Consider the following 16,043-nt stretch of genomic DNA (forward strand, 5'->3'; position numbering starts at 1 on the left):
GTGGAAAACAGGCCCTCGGCGGCTGAAACAAAAGACGAAGAATGCATCCACATGCACATGAATCAGGAATGTTAAATAAAGAAACCCCGCCGGATGACGAGGTGGTCCAGTGGTTAAGGCGGTGGAAGGCTAATACATTGTGCTCGACACGCATTCGAAGCTTTAGCGCCACTGAGAGGCCACCGGACCAGACAGGCCCAACATGTTTACGATGGGTAACGGTGAGCTGTAATTGCGTTGCAGTTTAACGATACTTGTCTTGAGAACATATTGACAAAACAACAAACCTTCTGGCTCTGGCGCACTATCATCAGCAGACCGTTTTTTTGGCGAGGAAAAAAAACCCTAAACGAAACAAGGCTATATTTCTCAACAAAACTCTAAGCCTCCAGAGAGACTAGCAAAAATTGCCAAAGGTAACTGTATTTCAAGTCATCCTGGCGGGGTATTGGGTAAAGTTTTCAACCAGCAATGATCGCGCCTCGGACAAACCTCATAGGCTACAATATTGCCTCTGCGAAAGAATGCAGGCGACGGTCGTGACCTTTTTCTGCACCTACGTGGATGTGAACCGACAAGGTGGTAGCAAGCTTTAAACTGCCGCACAAACAGTCTCCTGCCACGGGTTGCTGCACCGTGTTTCTACGGAACAGATTAGAGGTGTGTAAAAGACGGCTCATTCACTATTCCCTCTGTGCTCAAAACAGCCAGCTGAAAGCACGGCAGCAGCAGCTGAAAAGGTCCGCAGCATGGCCTATCTCGGTCAGCAAGGGGACGGGGTGGCCGAGTGGTTAAGGCGATGGACTGCTAATCCATTTTGCTCTGTGCAATGGTTGGAATCCATTCTTGTCGTTCGGTTCCTTTAGCACTGGACCTTAATCCGGGTCCTGGGGACCCCATGCTAAACTTTTTGTGTGTCCTCCTTATCTAACACACTCAGTTCAGTTCTTTGAGTTCTCTACTAATGAACTGATGATCTGAATCAGGAGTGCTAAATAAAAAATGTCACGTAAAATGACGAGGTGGCCGAGTGGTTAAGGCGATGGACTGCTAATCCATTGTGCTCTGCACGCGTGGGTTCGAATCCCATCCTCGTCGTTCGGCTCCTTTAGCAGTAATCCTCGGTCCTGGGGACCCCACTCTGCGCTTTTTGTGTCTTCCTTATCTGACACACTCAGTTCAGTTCACTGAGTGCTCTACTAATGAGCCGATGGTCTGAATCGGGAGTGTTAAATAAAAGGACCACGGAAAGTGACGGGGTGGTCGAGTGGTTAAGGCGATGCAAGGCTAATCCGTTGTGCTAGGCTCACCTTGGTTTGTGTGGGTTTGAATCCCGTCCTCTTCATTTGATGATTTAGCACCACTGAGAGCCCACCAGAACAGACAGGCCCAACCTGTTTACGATGGGTAGCGGTGAGCTGTGATTGTGCTGTAGTTTAATGATACCTGCAGCGAAGTCTTGAGAGCATATTGAAAAAACAACAAATCTTCTGGCTCCGGCACGCTATGATCTGTAGACACCTCTTTGACGAGGACCAACAACCAGCCACTCTAACAAAACGAAGCAAAACTTTGTTTTTCAAGAAGCGTCCAGAGAGACCGGCAAAAACTGAGAAGCTGACTGTATTTCAAATCATCCAGATGGGATATCGGGGAAAGTTTACAACCAGCAATGATCACACCTCAGATAAACCACACAAGCTACAACATTGCCTCTGCGATAGAATACCGGTGACGGTCGTGACCTTTTCTTGCAGCTACGTGGATGTGATCCGACAAGGTGATAGCAAGCTGGATGAGCCCCAGAGACAGATCATCAGTGAAGACCTCTTCACCTAGACGGCCATCGACGCAAGACTGTGAAAACCAGATCCTCTCCAATCTGACACTGTGGCAACATGGAACTTTTGCATCTACATTAAAATTAGTCTGTTTGTTCTTATTCTGAGGTCACCGTAGCCGCCATATCCATTCTGTATTCCGATTAGATGGTCACTGCAGTCCCCCGGATCCAGTCCGTACCAAGAGCAGATGGTGGATCAGCACCTTCAGCCGAATGTCAGCGGATACCATGTCAACTAGATGAGCCCCAGAGACAGATCATCAGTAAGCAGTTTTCATCGGCTCCCAAATGACACAGGCGAAACGGAGGCTCTCGCGTTGTGCAAGACTGTCGAGCCGTCCCGTGGGTAGTGCTTAGAGCAGGCTTAGAGTTTTCTTCTGTCAGTTTTGACCCAATCTGTTATTGGGAAGCGCAGTTTGACCCAGCAGTGCGGGCCAACAACATGTTCTGTCTTGCCGCGTGAAGGCGGTTCAATGCTTTGGTCAGCGTATGGTTGAGATGTGATTTTCCACCAATTTGGGGCACCTTTCTTATGGAAATCAAGGATAAATCTATATAAGGATAAGGATAAATCTTCTATATTTCGGTGGTCTTTTGCAAACACTAGATTTATATGTCAGTTCCAACATAACACCGACTGTTACGCAACAGTCCCGGGATCGTTAATAGTTACGCCTCCAACATTTGCATCGCCCAATCATCGGTAACGTCAGTACATCAGTAAAACAAGGCAAGCCACTGAAGGGACACGGTTAGCTTAATGCTAGCGCTAGCCTGTTACATTGCAGTACAAAAGATATCACTTACCACATAAACAGAGAGATGACTGTGCTGATGATGGTGAATGATGGAGAAATAACTGCGCTGATGATGGCGAATGATTTACAGATCCAGAGTATCACCGAGAAGCAGCTGAACTTGTGTGGTAAGAAGCGCTCCCTCTGCATTATAACTTTACACAGAGCACATGGATCACAGTAATGAGACTAAAATGTCTGCGATACAAAACGGCAGATTCAACAAACCACATATTAAAAGCCGCTAGAGCTCCTAATTAAATAAATATTTTTATCAATGTGCCAGCTATAGAGATGAGCAGCTCTGTGAAACAGCCAATCGGAGCAGAGCTCATTAATATTCATGAAGCTTCCAAAAAAGGCAATAACAGAGCATTTCATTCTAGGGACAAATCCTAGGGTTGTAAATGGTCCTGTAAAACCGTTTCTGGAGATTGTTTGCCCTTTCCTATGCCATATACCTTCTATGCAGATATCAAAGAACAAATTAAAATATTCTCTCAATGCATTTTATGGCAACTTTAAGTTGATAGAACCAGCTGACATCTTATCCTGACATTCTGAATATCAAGGATGGTGACACCCACCAACAAAAATGTAAAAAAAAAAAAAATATCTCAATCATAACGACTCATAAGATTTTTAATCTGATATTTACATTTTTCAGAGACCACTCTGACCATACTCTCTTCGTCTATGCTGCTTAAATGCCACACAGAACGTTCATCAATGGTGTGGAGCTTATGAAATAAACCATTACTCCACACCCGATTCACGCTCAGAAAAGAGTATCAACGCTCATCATCGTAGTTTGGGAGACACTACACTTTTGAAACACATTTCCTAGTTAGAAACTATAGAAATGATCCCTGAAAGTATAGTCTTGACCTCCATTTTGCAAAACCAGCTTAGGCGAGTTCTGACACTTTGAGTCTCAGAGATGGTTACAACCTAACAACAGAGATGAGAAAAGTTACATTTGAAACATCATTAGAGTCCTAAAATTTTGTTTGTAATTTTAGTTGGATGCAGTTTTCATTGGCCCCCAAATTACACAGGCGAAACTGAGGCTCTCGCGTTGTGCGAGACTGTCAACCCGTCCCGTGGGTAGGGCTTAAAGCAGGCTTAGAGATTTCTTCTGTCAGTTTTGACCCAATCTGTTTTTGGGAAGCGCAGTTTGACCCAGCAGTGCGGGCCAACAACATGTTCTGTTTTGCCGCGTGAAGGCGGTTTAATGCTTTGGACAGCGTATGGTTGAGATGTGATTTTCCACCAATTTGGGGCACCTTTCTTATGGAAATCAAGGATGATTTCATGGGAAATGGCAAACTGGTGTAGCGTTTGGCTAATAAGCTAAAGCTACAAAGGATGTACCGGTGCCCCGTCGTCCGAGCAGAATCCACATTCGGCCGTAATCGGAGGTTACTACTAACGTTGGATTGTGTCTCATAGGGAGTTTGGCGCAGGGCCTCAGTGGAAAACAGGCCCTCGGCGGCTGAAACAAAAGACGAAGAATGCATCCACATGCACATGAATCAGGAATGTTAAATAAAGAAACCCCGCCGGATGACGAGGTGGTCCAGTGGTTAAGGCGGTGGAAGGCTAATACATTGTGCTCGACACGCATTCGAAGCTTTAGCGCCACTGAGAGGCCACCGGACCAGACAGGCCCAACATGTTTACGATGGGTAACGGTGAGCTGTAATTGCGTTGCAGTTTAACGATACTTGTCTTGAGAACATATTGACAAAACAACAAACCTTCTGGCTCTGGCGCACTATCATCAGCAGACCGTTTTTTTGGCGAGGAAAAAAAACCCTAAACGAAACAAGGCTATATTTCTCAACAAAACTCTAAGCCTCCAGAGAGACTAGCAAAAATTGCCAAAGATAACTGTATTTCAAGTCATCCTGGCGGGGTATTGGGTAAAGTTTTCAACCAGCAATGATCGCGCCTCGGACAAACCTCATAGGCTACAATATTGCCTCTGCGAAAGAATGCAGGCGACGGTCGTGACCTTTTTCTGCACCTACGTGGATGTGAACCGACAAGGTGGTAGCAAGCTTTAAACTGCCGCACAAACAGTCTCCTGCCACGGGTTGCTGCACCGTGTTTCTACGGAACAGATTAGAGGTGTGTAAAAGACGGCTCATTCACTATTCCCTCTGTGCTCAAAACAGCCAGCTGAAAGCACGGCAGCAGCAGCTGAAAAGGTCCGCAGCATGGCCTATCTCGGTCAGCAAGGGGACGGGGTGGCCGAGTGGTTAAGGCGATGGACTGCTAATCCATTTTGCTCTGTGCAATGGTTGGAATCCATTCTTGTCGTTCGGTTCCTTTAGCACTGGACCTTAATCCGGGTCCTGGGGACCCCATGCTAAACTTTTTGTGTGTCCTCCTTATCTAACACACTCAGTTCAGTTCTTTGAGTTCTCTACTAATGAACTGATGATCTGAATCAGGAGTGCTAAATAAAAAATGTCACGTAAAATGACGAGGTGGCCGAGTGGTTAAGGCGATGGACTGCTAATCCATTGTGCTCTGCACGCGTGGGTTCGAATCCCATCCTCGTCGTTCGGCTCCTTTAGCAGTAATCCTCGGTCCTGGGGACCCCACTCTGCGCTTTTTGTGTCTTCCTTATCTGACACACTCAGTTCAGTTCACTGAGTGCTCTACTAATGAGCCGATGGTCTGAATCGGGAGTGTTAAATAAAAGGACCACGGAAAGTGACGGGGTGGTCGAGTGGTTAAGGCGATGCAAGGCTAAACCGTTGTGCTAGGCTCACCTTGGTTTGTGTGGGTTTGAATCCCGTCCTCTTCATTTGATGATTTAGCACCACTGAGAGCCCACCAGAACAGACAGGCCCAACCTGTTTACGATGGGTAGCGGTGAGCTGTGATTGTGCTGTAGTTTAATGATACCTGCAGCGAAGTCTTGAGAGCATATTGAAAAAACAACAAATCTTCTGGCTCCGGCACGCTATGATCTGTAGACACCTCTTTGACGAGGACCAACAACCAGCCACTCTAACAAAACGAAGCAAAACTTTGTTTTTCAAGAAGCGTCCAGAGAGACCGGCAAAAACTGAGAAGCTGACTGTATTTCAAATCATCCAGATGGGATATCGGGGAAAGTTTACAACCAGCAATGATCACACCTCAGATAAACCACACAAGCTACAACATTGCCTCTGCGATAGAATACCGGTGACGGTCGTGACCTTTTCTTGCAGCTACGTGGATGTGATCCGACAAGGTGATAGCAAGCTGGATGAGCCCCAGAGACAGATCATCAGTGAAGACCTCTTCACCTAGACGGCCATCGACGCAAGACTGTGAAAACCAGATCCTCTCCAATCTGACACTGTGGCAACATGGAACTTTTGCATCTACATTAAAATTAGTCTGTTTGTTCTTATTCTGAGGTCACCGTAGCCGCCATATCCATTCTGTATTCCGATTAGATGGTCACTGCAGTCCCCCGGATCCAGTCCGTACCAAGAGCAGATGGTGGATCAGCACCTTCAGCCGAATGTCAGCGGATACCATGTCAACTAGATGAGCCCCAGAGACAGATCATCAGTAAAGAATGAATCCACATGCCACAGCAAACTCGAGCTGGTGAAAATGTTCACCAAACACCCGCCGCTGACTTCTTTTAAAAGAAGCCAGCTTATTGAAGGTGCACAGGATAAACGCCCTGAGAAAGCTGTGCCTCGCAACCCTAAGAATGGCATAGGCGCTAGTGGACACCTGACGCGCGTGCAAAACACCGGCATTTCACACGTCCCTGGGTGGGCTCGAACCACCAACCTTTCGGTTAACAGCCGAACGCGCTAACCGATTGCGCCACAGAGACAGACATTGCGCATCTGCTGCCGCGGGATCACGGTTGTAAAAGCAAGGGTTAGGGTTAGGGATTAGAATCGCACGTACTAACAGGCTGTTTTGAAAGATGTTTCCGGAGCTCGCAAAATCCACTTAGCCTGTGCGGAGAATGGGCACGCTGGAGCCCGCCAACCTGTTGGGAAGAAAGAGCGCCAACAGAGCCGCCCAACGTGGGGCTCGAACCCACGACCCTGAGATTAAGAGTCTCATGCTCTACCGACTGAGCTAGCCGGGCTGGTCGTGGTCTCCTTCACCGGGTCGGACGCAGTTTTCATCGGCTCCCAAATGACACAGGCGAAACGGAGGCTCTCGCGTTGTGCAAGACTGTCGAGCCGTCCCGTGGGTAGTGCTTAGAGCAGGCTTAGAGTTTTCTTCTGTCAGTTTTGACCCAATCTGTTATTGGGAAGCGCAGTTTGACCCAGCAGTGCGGGCCAACAACATGTTCTGTCTTGCCGCGTGAAGGCGGTTCAATGCTTTGGTCAGCGTATGGTTGAGATGTGATTTTCCACCAATTTGGGGCACCTTTCTTATGGAAATCAAGGATAAATCTATATAAGGATAAGGATAAATCTTCTATATTTCGGTGGTCTTTTGCAAACACTAGATTTATATGTCAGTTCCAACATAACACCGACTGTTACGCAACAGTCCCGGGATCGTTAATAGTTACGCCTCCAACATTTGCATCGCCCAATCATCGGTAACGTCAGTACATCAGTAAAACAAGGCAAGCCACTGAAGGGACACGGTTAGCTTAATGCTAGCGCTAGCCTGTTACATTGCAGTACAAAAGATATCACTTACCACATAAACAGAGAGATGACTGTGCTGATGATGGTGAATGATGGAGAAATAACTGCGCTGATGATGGCGAATGATTTACAGATCCAGAGTATCACCGAGAAGCAGCTGAACTTGTGTGGTAAGAAGCGCTCCCTCTGCATTATAACTTTACACAGAGCACATGGATCACAGTAATGAGACTAAAATGTCTGCGATACAAAACGGCAGATTCAACAAACCACATATTAAAAGCCGCTAGAGCTCCTAATTAAATAAATATTTTTATCAATGTGCCAGCTATAGAGATGAGCAGCTCTGTGAAACAGCCAATCGGAGCAGAGCTCATTAATATTCATGAAGCTTCCAAAAAAGGCAATAACAGAGCATTTCATTCTAGGGACAAATCCTAGGGTTGTAAATGGTCCTGTAAAACCGTTTCTGGAGATTGTTTGCCCTTTCCTATGCCATATACCTTCTATGCAGATATCAAAGAACAAATTAAAATATTCTCTCAATGCATTTTATGGCAACTTTAAGTTGATAGAACCAGCTGACATCTTATCCTGACATTCTGAATATCAAGGATGGTGACACCCACCAACAAAAATGTAAAAAAAAAAAAAAAAAAATCTCAATCATAACGACTCATAAGATTTTTAATCTGATATTTACATTTTTCAGAGACCACTCTGACCATACTCTCTTCGTCTATGCTGCTTAAATGCCACACAGAACGTTCATCAATGGTGTGGAGCATATGAAATAAACCATTACTCCACACCCGATTCACGCTCAGAAAAGAGTATCAACGCTCATCATCGTAGTTTGGGAGACACTACACTTTTGAAACACATTTCCTAGTTAGAAACTATAGAAATGATCCCTGAAAGTATAGTCTTGACCTCCATTTTGCAAAACCAGCTTAGGCGAGTTCTGACACTTTGAGTCTCAGAGATGGTTACAACCTAACAACAGAGATGAGAAAAGTTACATTTGAAACATCATTAGAGTCCTAAAATTTTGTTTGTAATTTTAGTTGGATGCAGTTTTCATTGGCCCCCAAATTACACAGGCGAAACTGAGGCTCTCGCGTTGTGCGAGACTGTCAACCCGTCCCGTGGGTAGGGCTTAAAGCAGGCTTAGAGATTTCTTCTGTCAGTTTTGACCCAATCTGTTTTTGGGAAGCGCAGTTTGACCCAGCAGTGCGGGCCAACAACATGTTCTGTTTTGCCGCGTGAAGGCGGTTTAATGCTTTGGACAGCGTATGGTTGAGATGTGATTTTCCACCAATTTGGGGCACCTTTCTTATGGAAATCAAGGATGATTTCATGGGAAATGGCAAACTGGTGTAGCGTTTGGCTAATAAGCTAAAGCTACAAAGGATGTACCGGTGCCCCGTCGTCCGAGCAGAATCCACATTCGGCCGTAATCGGAGGTTACTACTAACGTTGGATTGTGTCTCATAGGGAGTTTGGCGCAGGGCCTCAGTGGAAAACAGGCCCTCGGCGGCTGAAACAAAAGACGAAGAATGCATCCACATGCACATGAATCAGGAATGTTAAATAAAGAAACCCCGCCGGATGACGAGGTGGTCCAGTGGTTAAGGCGGTGGAAGGCTAATACATTGTGCTCGACACGCATTCGAAGCTTTAGCGCCACTGAGAGGCCACCGGACCAGACAGGCCCAACATGTTTACGATGGGTAACGGTGAGCTGTAATTGCGTTGCAGTTTAACGATACTTGTCTTGAGAACATATTGACAAAACAACAAACCTTCTGGCTCTGGCGCACTATCATCAGCAGACCGTTTTTTTGGCGAGGAAAAAAAAACCTAAACGAAACAAGGCTATATTTCTCAACAAAACTCTAAGCCTCCAGAGAGACTAGCACAAATTGCCAAAGATAACTGTATTTCAAGTCATCCTGGCGGGGTATTGGGTAAAGTTTTCAACCAGCAATGATCGCGCCTCGGACAAACCTCATAGGCTACAATATTGCCTCTGCGAAAGAATGCAGGCGACGGTCGTGACCTTTTTCTGCACCTACGTGGATGTGAACCGACAAGGTGGTAGCAAGCTTTAAACTGTCGCACAAACAGTCTCCTGCCACGGGTTGCTGCACCGTGTTTCTACGGAACAGATTAGAGGTGTGTAAAAGACGGCTCATTCACTATTCCCTCTGTGCTCAAAACAGCCAGCTGAAAGCACGGCAGCAGCAGCTGAAAAGGTCCGCAGCATGGCCTATCTCGGTCAGCAAGGGGACGGGGTGGCCGAGTGGTTAAGGCGATGGACTGCTAATCCATTTTGCTCTGTGCAATGGTTGGAATCCATTCTTGTCGTTCGGTTCCTTTAGCACTGGACCTTAATCCGGGTCCTGGGGACCCCATGCTAAACTTTTTGTGTGTCCTCCTTATCTAACACACTCAGTTCAGTTCTTTGAGTTCTCTACTAATGAACTGATAATCTGAATCAGGAGTGCTAAATAAAAAATGTCACGTAAAATGACGAGGTGGCCGAGTGGTTAAGGCGATGGACTGCTAATCCATTGTGCTCTGCACGCGTGGGTTCGAATCCCATCCTCGTCGTTCGGCTCCTTTAGCAGTAATCCTCGGTCCTGGGGACCCCACTCTGCGCTTTTTGTGTCTTCCTTATCTGACACACTCAGTTCAGTTCACTGAGTGCTCTACTAATGAGCCGATGGTCTGAATCGGGAGTGTTAAATAAAAGGACCACGGAAAGTGACGGGGTGGTCGAGTGGTTAAGGCGATGCAAGGCTAATCCGTTGTGCTAGGCTCACCTTGGTTTGTGTGGGTTTGAATCCCGTCCTCTTCATTTGATGATTTAGCACCACTGAGAGCCCACCAGAACAGACAGGCCCAACCTGTTTACGATGGGTAGCGGTGAGCTGTGATTGTGCTGTAGTTTAATGATACCTGCAGCGAAGTCTTGAGAGCATATTGACAAAACAACAAATCTTCTGGCTCCGGCACGCTATGATCTGTAGACACCTCTTTGACGAGGACCAACAACCAGCCACTCTAACAAAACGAAGCAAAACTTTGTTTTTCAAGAAGCGTCCAGAGAGACCGGCAAAATCTGAGAAGCTGACTGTATTTCAAATCATCCAGATGGGATATCGGGGAAAGTTTACAACCAGCAATGATCACACCTCAGATAAACCACACAAGCTACAACATTGCCTCTGCGATAGAATACCGGTGACGGTCGTGACCTTTTCTTGCAGCTACGTGGATGTGATCCGACAAGGTGATAGCAAGCTGGATGAGCCCCAGAGACAGATCATCAGTGAAGACCTCTTCACCTAGACGGCCATCGACGCAAGACTGTGAAAACCAGATCCTCTCCAATCTGACACTGTGGCAACATGGAACTTTTGCATCTACATTAAAATTAGTCTGTTTGTTCTTATTCTGAGGTCACCGTAGCCGCCATATCCATTCTGTATTCCGATTAGATGGTCACTGCAGTCCCCCGGATCCAGTCCGTACCAAGAGCAGATGGTGGATCAGCACCTTCAGCCGAATGTCAGCGGATACCATGTCAACTAGATGAGCCCCAGAGACAGATCATCAGTAAAGAATGAATCCACATGCCACAGCAAACTCGAGCTGGTGAAAATGTTCACCAAACACCCGCCGCTGACTTCTTTTAAAAGAAGCCAGCTTATTGAAGGTGCACAGGATAAACGCCCTGAGAAAGCTGTGCCTCGCAACCCTAAGAATGGCATAGGCGCTAGTGGACACCTGACGCGCGTGCAAAACACCGGCATTTCACACGTCCCTGGGTGGGCTCGAACCACCAACCTTTCGGTTAACAGCCGAACGCGCTAACCGATTGCGCCACAGAGACAGACATTGCGCATCTGCTGCCGCGGGATCACGGTTGTATAAGCAAGGGTTAGGGTTAGGGATTAGAATCGCACGTACTAACAGGCTGTTTTGAAAGATGTTTCCGGAGCTCGCAAAATCCACTTAGCCTGTGCGGAGAATGGGCACGCTGGAGCCCGCCAACCTGTTGGGAAGAAAGAGCGCCAACAGAGCCGCCCAACGTGGGGCTCGAACCCACGACCCTGAGATTAAGAGTCTCATGCTCTACCGACTGAGCTAGCCGGGCTGGTCGTGGTCTCCTTCACCGGGTCGGACGCAGTTTTCATCGGCTCCCAAATGACACAGGCGAAACGGAGGCTCTCGCGTTGTGCAAGACTGTCGAGCCGTCCCGTGGGTAGTGCTTAGAGCAGGCTTAGAGTTTTCTTCTGTCAGTTTTGACCCAATCTGTTATTGGGAAGCGCAGTTTGACCCAGCAGTGCGGGCCAACAACATGTTCTGTCTTGCCGCGTGAAGGCGGTTCAATGCTTTGGTCAGCGTATGGTTGAGATGTGATTTTCCACCAATTTGGGGCACCTTTCTTATGGAAATCAAGGATAAATCTATATAAGGATAAGGATAAATCTTCTATATTTCGGTGGTCTTTTGCAAACACTAGATTTATATGTCAGTTCCAACATAACACCGACTGTTACGCAACAGTCCCGGGATCGTTAATAGTTACGCCTCCAACATTTGCATCGCCCAATCATCGGTAACGTCAGTACATCAGTAAAACAAGGCAAGCCACTGAAGGGACACGGTTAGCTTAATGCTAGCGCTAGCCTGTTACATTGCAGTACAAAAGATATCACTTACCACATAAACAGAGAGATGACTGTGCTGATGATGGTGAATGATGGAGAAATAACTGCGCTGATGATGGCGAATGATTTACAGATCCAGAGTATCACCGAGAAGCAGCTGAACTTGTGTGGTAAGAAGCGCTCCCTCTGCATTATAACTTTACACAGAGCACATGGATCACAGTAATGAGACTAAAATGTCTGCGATACAAAACGGCAGATTCAACAAACCACATATTAAAAGCCGCTAGAGCTCCTAATTAAATAAATATTTTTATCAATGTGCCAGCTATAGAGATGAGCAGCTCTGTGAAACAGCCAATCGGAGCAGAGCTCATTAATATTCATGAAGCTTCCAAAAAAGGCAATAACAGAGCATTTCATTCTAGGGACAAATCCTAGGGTTGTAAATGGTCCTGTAAAACCGTTTCTGGAGATTGTTTGCCCTTTCCTATGCCATATACCTTCTATGCAGATATCAAAGAACAAATTAAAATATTCTCTCAATGCATTTTATGGCAACTTTAAGTTGATAGAACCAGCTGACATCTTATCCTGACATTCTGAATATCAAGGATGGTGACACCCACCAACAAAAATGTAAAAAAAAAAAAAAAAAAATCTCAATCATAACGACTCATAAGATTTTTAATCTGATATTTACATTTTTCAGAGACCACTCTGACCATACTCTCTTCGTCTATGCTGCTTAAATGCCACACAGAACGTTCATCAATGGTGTGGAGCATATGAAATAAACCATTACTCCACACCCGATTCACGCTCAGAAAAGAGTATCAACGCTCATCATCGTAGTTTGGGAGACACTACACTTTTGAAACACATTTCCTAGTTAGAAACTATAGAAATGATCCCTGAAAGTATAGTCTTGACCTCCATTTTGCAAAACCAGCTTAGGCGAGTTCTGACACTTTGAGTCTCAGAGATGGTTACAACCTAACAACAGAGATGAGAAAAGTTACATTTGAAACATCATTAGAGTCCTAAAATTTTGTTTGTAATTTTAGTTGGATGCAGTTTTCATTGGCCCCCAAATTACACAGGCGAAACTGAGGCTCTCGCGTTGTGCGAGACTGTCAACCCGTCCCGTGGGTAGGGCTTAAAGCAGGCTTAGAGATTTCTTCTGTCAGTTTTGACCCAATCTGTTTTTGGGAAGCGCAGTTTGACCCAGCAGTGCGGGCCAACAACATGTTCTGTTTTGCCGCGTGAAGGCGGTTTAATGCTTTGGACAGCGTATGGTTGAGATGTGATTTTCCACCAATTTGGGGCACCTTTCTTATGGAAATCAAGGATGATTTCATGGGAAATGGCAAACTGGTGTAGCGTTTGGCTAATAAGCTAAAGCTACAAAGGATGTACCGGTGCCCCGTCGTCCGAGCAGAATCCACATTCGGCCGTAATCGGAGGTTACTACTAACGTTGGATTGTGTCTCATAGGGAGTTTGGCGCAGGGCCTCAGTGGAAAACAGGCCCTCGGCGGCTGAAACAAAAGACGAAGAATGCATCCACATGCACATGAATCAGGAATGTTAAATAAAGAAACCCCGCCGGATGACGAGGTGGTCCAGTGGTTAAGGCGGTGGAAGGCTAATACATTGTGCTCGACACGCATTCGAAGCTTTAGCGCCACTGAGAGGCCACCGGACCAGACAGGCCCAACATGTTTACGATGGGTAACGGTGAGCTGTAATTGCGTTGCAGTTTAACGATACTTGTCTTGAGAACATATTGACAAAACAACAAACCTTCTGGCTCTGGCGCACTATCATCAGCAGACCGTTTTTTTGGCGAGGAAAAAAAACCCTAAACGAAACAAGGCTATATTTCTCAACAAAACTCTAAGCCTCCAGAGAGACTAGCAAAAATTGCCAAAGGTAACTGTATTTCAAGTCATCCTGGCGGGGTATTGGGTAAAGTTTTCAACCAGCAATGATCGCGCCTCGGACAAACCTCATAGGCTACAATATTGCCTCTGCGAAAGAATGCAGGCGACGGTCGTGACCTTTTTCTGCACCTACGTGGATGTGAACCGACAAGGTGGTAGCAAGCTTTAAACTGCCGCACAAACAGTCTCCTGCCACGGGTTGCTGCACCGTGTTTCTACGGAACAGATTAGAGGTGTGTAAAAGACGGCTCATTCACTATTCCCTCTGTGCTCAAAACAGCCAGCTGAAAGCACGGCAGCAGCAGCTGAAAAGGTCCGCAGCATGGCCTATCTCGGTCAGCAAGGGGACGGGGTGGCCGAGTGGTTAAGGCGATGGACTGCTAATCCATTTTGCTCTGTGCAATGGTTGGAATCCATTCTTGTCGTTCGGTTCCTTTAGCACTGGACCTTAATCCGGGTCCTGGGGACCCCATGCTAAACTTTTTGTGTGTCCTCCTTATCTAACACACTCAGTTCAGTTCTTTGAGTTCTCTACTAATGAACTGATGATCTGAATCAGGAGTGCTAAATAAAAAATGTCACGTAAAATGACGAGGTGGCCGAGTGGTTAAGGCGATGGACTGCTAATCCATTGTGCTCTGCACGCGTGGGTTCGAATCCCATCCTCGTCGTTCGGCTCCTTTAGCAGTAATCCTCGGTCCTGGGGACCCCACTCTGCGCTTTTTGTGTCTTCCTTATCTGACACACTCAGTTCAGTTCACTGAGTGCTCTACTAATGAGCCGATGGTCTGAATCGGGAGTGTTAAATAAAAGGACCACGGAAAGTGACGGGGTGGTCGAGTGGTTAAGGCGATGCAAGGCTAATCCGTTGTGCTAGGCTCACCTTGGTTTGTGTGGGTTTGAATCCCGTCCTCTTCATTTGATGATTTAGCACCACTGAGAGCCCACCAGAACAGACAGGCCCAACCTGTTTACGATGGGTAGCGGTGAGCTGTGATTGTGCTGTAGTTTAATGATACCTGCAGCGAAGTCTTGAGAGCATATTGAAAAAACAACAAATCTTCTGGCTCCGGCACGCTATGATCTGTAGACACCTCTTTGACGAGGACCAACAACCAGCCACTCTAACAAAACGAAGCAAAACTTTGTTTTTCAAGAAGCGTCCAGAGAGACCGGCAAAAACTGAGAAGCTGACTGTATTTCAAATCATCCAGATGGGATATCGGGGAAAGTTTACAACCAGCAATGATCACACCTCAGATAAACCACACAAGCTACAACATTGCCTCTGCGATAGAATACCGGTGACGGTCGTGACCTTTTCTTGCAGCTACGTGGATGTGATCCGACAAGGTGATAGCAAGCTGGATGAGCCCCAGAGACAGATCATCAGTGAAGACCTCTTCACCTAGACGGCCATCGACGCAAGACTGTGAAAACCAGATCCTCTCCAATCTGACACTGTGGCAACATGGAACTTTTGCATCTACATTAAAATTAGTCTGTTTGTTCTTATTCTGAGGTCACCGTAGCCGCCATATCCATTCTGTATTCCGATTAGATGGTCACTGCAGTCCCCCGGATCCAGTCCGTACCAAGAGCAGATGGTGGATCAGCACCTTCAGCCGAATGTCAGCGGATACCATGTCAACTAGATGAGCCCCAGAGACAGATCATCAGTAAGCAGTTTTCATCGGCTCCCAAATGACACAGGCGAAACGGAGGCTCTCGCGTTGTGCAAGACTGTCGAGCCGTCCCGTGGGTAGTGCTTAGAGCAGGCTTAGAGTTTTCTTCTGTCAGTTTTGACCCAATCTGTTATTGGGAAGCGCAGTTTGACCCAGCAGTGCGGGCCAACAACATGTTCTGTCTTGCCGCGTGAAGGCGGTTCAATGCTTTGGTCAGCGTATGGTTGAGATGTGATTTTCCACCAATTTGGGGCACCTTTCTTATGGAAATCAAGGATAAATCTATATAAGGATAAGGATAAATCTTCTATATTTCGGTGGTCTTTTGCAAACACTAGATTTATATGTCAGTTCCAACATAACACCGACTGTTACGCAACAGTCCCGGGATCGTTAATAGTTACGCCTCCAACATTTGCATCGCCCAATCATCGGTAACGTCAGTACATCAGTA

General features: G+C 46.5%; 19 non-coding genes across 19 annotated transcripts; 4 read left to right on the plus strand and 15 right to left on the minus strand.

Annotated features, from left to right (window-relative positions):
• Positions 1 to 385: 385 nt before the first annotated feature.
• Positions 386 to 526, minus strand: LOC141285090 (U4 spliceosomal RNA). The gene has a single exon (XR_012338545.1). It is a non-coding gene; the product is annotated as a U4 spliceosomal RNA (small nuclear RNA).
• A 490-nt stretch (positions 527 to 1,016) lies between these two features.
• trnas-gcu (transfer RNA serine (anticodon GCU)) lies at positions 1,017 to 1,098 on the plus strand. Its single transcript has one exon. It is a non-coding gene; the product is annotated as a tRNA-Ser (tRNA).
• A 490-nt stretch (positions 1,099 to 1,588) lies between these two features.
• LOC141286549 (U4 spliceosomal RNA) lies at positions 1,589 to 1,727 on the minus strand. Its single transcript, XR_012339290.1, has one exon. It is a non-coding gene; the product is annotated as a U4 spliceosomal RNA (small nuclear RNA).
• Positions 1,728 to 3,309: 1,582 nt separating this feature from the next.
• Positions 3,310 to 3,525, minus strand: LOC141347862 (small nucleolar RNA U3). The gene has a single exon (XR_012357436.1). It is a non-coding gene; the product is annotated as a small nucleolar RNA U3 (small nucleolar RNA).
• Positions 3,526 to 4,498: 973 nt separating this feature from the next.
• Positions 4,499 to 4,639, minus strand: LOC141284792 (U4 spliceosomal RNA). Its single transcript, XR_012338490.1, has one exon. It is a non-coding gene; the product is annotated as a U4 spliceosomal RNA (small nuclear RNA).
• Positions 4,640 to 5,129: 490 nt separating this feature from the next.
• On the plus strand, positions 5,130 to 5,211 carry trnas-gcu (transfer RNA serine (anticodon GCU)). Its single transcript has one exon. It is a non-coding gene; the product is annotated as a tRNA-Ser (tRNA).
• A 490-nt stretch (positions 5,212 to 5,701) lies between these two features.
• LOC141286557 (U4 spliceosomal RNA) lies at positions 5,702 to 5,840 on the minus strand. The gene has a single exon (XR_012339292.1). It is a non-coding gene; the product is annotated as a U4 spliceosomal RNA (small nuclear RNA).
• A 582-nt stretch (positions 5,841 to 6,422) lies between these two features.
• trnan-guu (transfer RNA asparagine (anticodon GUU)) lies at positions 6,423 to 6,496 on the minus strand. The gene has a single exon. It is a non-coding gene; the product is annotated as a tRNA-Asn (tRNA).
• Positions 6,497 to 6,687: 191 nt separating this feature from the next.
• trnak-cuu (transfer RNA lysine (anticodon CUU)) lies at positions 6,688 to 6,760 on the minus strand. Its single transcript has one exon. It is a non-coding gene; the product is annotated as a tRNA-Lys (tRNA).
• A 1,231-nt stretch (positions 6,761 to 7,991) lies between these two features.
• On the minus strand, positions 7,992 to 8,207 carry LOC141347751 (small nucleolar RNA U3). The gene has a single exon (XR_012357426.1). It is a non-coding gene; the product is annotated as a small nucleolar RNA U3 (small nucleolar RNA).
• A 973-nt stretch (positions 8,208 to 9,180) lies between these two features.
• LOC141285150 (U4 spliceosomal RNA) lies at positions 9,181 to 9,321 on the minus strand. The gene has a single exon (XR_012338558.1). It is a non-coding gene; the product is annotated as a U4 spliceosomal RNA (small nuclear RNA).
• A 490-nt stretch (positions 9,322 to 9,811) lies between these two features.
• trnas-gcu (transfer RNA serine (anticodon GCU)) lies at positions 9,812 to 9,893 on the plus strand. Its single transcript has one exon. It is a non-coding gene; the product is annotated as a tRNA-Ser (tRNA).
• Positions 9,894 to 10,383: 490 nt separating this feature from the next.
• LOC141286780 (U4 spliceosomal RNA) lies at positions 10,384 to 10,522 on the minus strand. Its single transcript, XR_012339350.1, has one exon. It is a non-coding gene; the product is annotated as a U4 spliceosomal RNA (small nuclear RNA).
• A 582-nt stretch (positions 10,523 to 11,104) lies between these two features.
• On the minus strand, positions 11,105 to 11,178 carry trnan-guu (transfer RNA asparagine (anticodon GUU)). The gene has a single exon. It is a non-coding gene; the product is annotated as a tRNA-Asn (tRNA).
• A 191-nt stretch (positions 11,179 to 11,369) lies between these two features.
• trnak-cuu (transfer RNA lysine (anticodon CUU)) lies at positions 11,370 to 11,442 on the minus strand. Its single transcript has one exon. It is a non-coding gene; the product is annotated as a tRNA-Lys (tRNA).
• A 1,231-nt stretch (positions 11,443 to 12,673) lies between these two features.
• On the minus strand, positions 12,674 to 12,889 carry LOC141347763 (small nucleolar RNA U3). The gene has a single exon (XR_012357427.1). It is a non-coding gene; the product is annotated as a small nucleolar RNA U3 (small nucleolar RNA).
• Positions 12,890 to 13,862: 973 nt separating this feature from the next.
• LOC141285097 (U4 spliceosomal RNA) lies at positions 13,863 to 14,003 on the minus strand. The gene has a single exon (XR_012338547.1). It is a non-coding gene; the product is annotated as a U4 spliceosomal RNA (small nuclear RNA).
• Positions 14,004 to 14,493: 490 nt separating this feature from the next.
• On the plus strand, positions 14,494 to 14,575 carry trnas-gcu (transfer RNA serine (anticodon GCU)). Its single transcript has one exon. It is a non-coding gene; the product is annotated as a tRNA-Ser (tRNA).
• Positions 14,576 to 15,065: 490 nt separating this feature from the next.
• LOC141286561 (U4 spliceosomal RNA) lies at positions 15,066 to 15,204 on the minus strand. The gene has a single exon (XR_012339293.1). It is a non-coding gene; the product is annotated as a U4 spliceosomal RNA (small nuclear RNA).
• Positions 15,205 to 16,043: the final 839 nt, after the last annotated feature.

The sequence above is a fragment of the Garra rufa genome, chromosome 1, assembly GCF_049309525.1.
Source record: "Garra rufa chromosome 1, GarRuf1.0, whole genome shotgun sequence".
NCBI classification, from domain to species: Eukaryota; Metazoa; Chordata; class Actinopteri; order Cypriniformes; family Cyprinidae; genus Garra; species Garra rufa.